Below are 3,047 nucleotides of genomic sequence, written 5' to 3'. Positions count from 1 at the left end.
CACCACCAACCCCCGGCCCCGTCGGTTCAGCGGGTCATTAACACTTCATCGCGTCCCAAAGTGGCCCCCTGTCCTTGTCACACTCGTTGGCTCCAGCTGACGCGAACGTGAGAGAGAGAGAGAGAGAGAGAGAGAGAGAGAGAGAGAGAGAGAGACGCACGATGGCTTGACGTGCCGCGGCCCCTGGGCGGTAGGCAGGCAGACAGCCTGACATTACCCGGAGTGCTTTGCCGGTTGCCTATCGACCAGCGTGCCTCCCTGGCGCGGCCAGCACGCACGGCGGCGCCGCGCCGGCCCGCCGGCCTGGTTTGTTGCCTCACTTTTCATACGGGAAAGAAACACACAAACCGTCAACAAAACACACACACACACACACACACACACACACACACACACACACTGCATTCTTTTCATTATTCATTCTCGAAACTGGGTTGAAATTCTTCCCATTCCACCCGCAGCGTAACTGCAGCTCCATAGTTGTCGTACACGTTGTTCTCGGCGCCGCGCCCGTCAGGTCGTTGACCGCGCGCACGACTCGTGCGCTTTCTCAAACAACCATCACGGGAAACGTATCGCAGTCCGTGACCTTTACGGCTGGGGTCATCCAACGGGTTGGGCTGGTGTCAGTTTACAGTTATCAGCTGCGCAGCCGCGACTGGTATCTATCTCGTGCCCCTCTCCCCGAGCATTCCACCCCAGCCAGCCACCTGGCGGCAAATGGGCTGCCTACCGTGCCGGCGCTCGGCCGATCGGTACGCTAGAAAAGAAACCGCGGCTTCCCTTCTCTTCTCTTTTTTTTGCGGGTTGCAATTTTATGCTTTCCCTGAGGGTGTGAGTTGCTAGGCGACCTGTGCTGTGAAACAAGACGCATTGCGTCACAGATTTAGCTGGAGGCATCCTTCTGCATGCGGTCACCCGTTTTCTGTTTTATCTATTGCATGTACAATGGTAAAACCGAGTAAAACCTTCGTGGCTATTCGGCGGGATGCGCTTGCCTACTGCAGGTAGGAGCCACCACGCCCCCCTGGCCCCCGCATTGTCCTCGGTTTTTCCTTTTCCTCGACCATCTGGCCTAGCCTGGCACCTACAGTGCGTCGGGCGGGTGATGGCCTACGTTTCCGTGCATGACCCTGACTCCTGACTCAGCTCTTATACCCTCTAAATATTAAAGGACAATTTTTCTGGCTCGCGCCGGACTTCTGTGTGTGCATAAACTGAGTTCAAAAACAATATTGTATGCTTTTCTTCAGCAAGCTGAAGCAGTAGGCGGCAACACGGGTACAATAAGGTTTCCTGGCTTGGCTGCGGGGGCAGCCCAAACTCGGGTACCCCGTGGTAGCGCTGCGGTGGCTGGCTGACCCGACCCCCACATTGCCCACATTCGCTGGAAAATCCGCCACATAGGAAGCACATCGCAAGACAAATCTGCTAGCCAGCTCTCGGGTCTCGACTGCTCGTCTTGTCAGTACGGAGCAAGCAGTTCGCAACCAGACCGGGAGGGAGCAGGTTGCACTTATTCCGTGAGGTGAGGACCCACTGACGCACATCGCAAGGCAGATTCAATTTGATTCTCTCGGGCGCCGGCCAGCACTCCAGTGCCAGTGCTCGTCTTCAGATCAGTCGCGGTCCACCTCAAGACAAACTCGACCAGGCCGGCAAGCATCTGAACCCGCTGTTGCTTCACTCCAACAAAACACAATCAAATGTGAGTTCCGAGAGTTGACCCCGTAGAGTAAAAGCCGGTTTTGCCGAGAACGACAGCAGGCTGGTCAGCCTGGCAGGCTGACCAGTGTAGTAACCGGAGTGATTGTGACCTTACAGAGAGCATGGAGGAGCTGCCCGACGACGTCCTGCTGGTGCTGCTGAAGTACGTGGACGCGAAGGACGTCTTCGCGTGTCGGCTCGTGTGCAAGAGGCTCTGCGGGCTGGCCCTGCACCCGGACGTGTGGCGGCACCGGTGCATCGAGGTACGCACCTTTCTTGACGAAGATGACTGCAGCTGGAAGTGCGCCGCCCTGGGGCTGGCGCCGTGCCTAGGCGAGCTGAAAGTCGGCGTCCCAGAGCGGGATTGTGTTGCCAGGAACCTGAACACGACCAGCTGTGAGGTTGCAAAGTTAAACGTGGATTTGATGGTGGGGAAGGGGAACCATCGAGATGCCGAACGGACGATTCGCCAGCAGGGGAGGCTCGCCCGGCTGAGGCACGTCAGTGTGTACTTTGATAGTTACACTAATGGTCTGAGGGCTCGCGCTCTCCTCTTAAAAGTTCCAGTGGTTGTGCCCGAGCTGCAGACACTGTCAGTCTCGGGATACGTAGGTTACCACACCGACTTGTGCGTCAAGACGCAGAACTTCCTCGAAGTCTACAAACGCCAGCGCTTGGCACAGTTAAGGCGTCTCGACTGGAGAGTCAACGGAGCGAGCGAGATTTTCTGTGATTTCTTTGTGTCCTTGTTCACCGACAGCCTGGAGGAGGTGAGCTTCTCGAGCCATCTCGGGGCGCCGTATGAGGACCTCCTCGGCACAGAGCGGTCCGATCTGCTCGCCGGCATGCCCAAACTGCGGGTGCTGAGCTGCCCCGCGGTGCCCGGGCTGGAGGCCGCGGTGGCCTGCGGGGCCCTGCGCGAGGTGACGCTTTACGTCATACCGATGTCGGAGCCCGACTACCCCGGGGCCGCGGCCTTCCTCCGGCGCGCCGAGCAGCTGCGCAAGGTCACCCTGCAGTACCGGCCGGGCGCCGACAGCCCCGCTGACGCCGGCGTGGATCTGGTGGCGGCCCTGGGCGCGTCCGGCCGGTCCCAGGTGGAGTCGCTCGTCATAGACAACGACAGGGTGCAGGACTTCCCGCAGCTGGACCCGCTGCTGAGCGCGCTGCCCTCGCTGCCGGCTCTGCAGCACCTCGAGGTGGACGTGGACGCGGTGCCGGGCGAGCTGCTGCAGGGCATCTCGCCCGTCACGGCCCCGGCGCTGCGGAGCCTCAGGCTCAGGGTGTACTCCAGGTGTATCCACGCCTGGATGCACGTGGACTCGATCCGAGAGTTTCTA

This window comes from Frankliniella occidentalis, unplaced genomic scaffold, assembly GCF_000697945.3.
Source record: "Frankliniella occidentalis isolate FOCC.00 unplaced genomic scaffold, Focc_3.1 Scaffold1376, whole genome shotgun sequence".
NCBI lineage: Eukaryota > Metazoa > Arthropoda > Insecta > Thysanoptera > Thripidae > Frankliniella > Frankliniella occidentalis.
Note: the sequence above shows the minus strand (reverse complement) of the source record.